Genomic DNA, 1,011 nt, shown 5'->3' with positions numbered 1-1,011 from the left:
GGTATGATGGGAATGATGAACCCCTACATGATGGGATATGGTGGACTCGGTATGCTCGGTGGTTACGGTATGATGGGCGGTCTTGGTATGATGGGTAAAAAATAAGGTACGTGAACGATATTTTCTCTAACCGGGTGATTGAGGTATCGGATTATCGTGACACTTTTAAAAACTGTATTTGTGCTTAACACATTTAGCCAGGTGGGCAAGAGAGCTTCATATGTGAAATACCACTGTTATACCATCTGATTATATTGTGTTTGGTTTGATAGAAATACATTAAGCGACAGAAAGGTGTGTGCCAACACAGTTAATGTGATTTGAATATTCATCTTTTAGTCAAAACAGTTAATAGCAGTTTTTATTATTTTACTTTCAGATTCCAATCAGCAGTATTTATATATTTGAAATATGGAAATAAATATTTATTTTTTACAAAATATTTATCTTATCTTTTGCTTTTTATGTTTTAAGTCGGGTGTCATAAGCCTTTCCTCTGCAGGAGAATCGAAACATTTGTACACATTTCAGAGATCCAACACATGGTTAGTCTCTCCTATCGTTTTATCGTTTGAGCACGTAGGATACAGGTTTCAGTAATCCTTCTAACGCGCCCACCCTTTCCAGTAAGATACATGTATCTGAAAGAATTGGACTAGGATCGGAATTTTGTCTTTAACTTAGTATCCTGGAGGAATTTTCGAAGCATTCTGCATCCTACAGAATTCATAACAGCATAGCTAAACGGTCGTTAACCATAATCCTACTTCCATTGACCAGCCTGTTGATATCCGTGTTTCAGATCTCTATAAGGTCAATGATTAGAGAAACTACAGATTAACTGATAAATACCGGAAGTTATGTAGATTAAACATTTGATTTGAATTAGGTCGGCTGTCTCCGTCCTATTTATCTTCAAAATCGATCTGACTTCCTACTAAAAACATTAACATGTCGAAGTCGGTCAATTTCCTCGTCAATGCAGTCGGGATGATTCCTGGATATAGCGAA

This window comes from Lottia gigantea (assembly GCF_000327385.1).
Source record: "Lottia gigantea unplaced genomic scaffold LOTGIsca_29, whole genome shotgun sequence".
NCBI classification, from domain to species: Eukaryota; Metazoa; Mollusca; class Gastropoda; family Lottiidae; genus Lottia; species Lottia gigantea.
The sequence above is the reverse complement of the archived record's forward strand: the minus strand, read 5'-3'. Positions refer to the sequence as shown.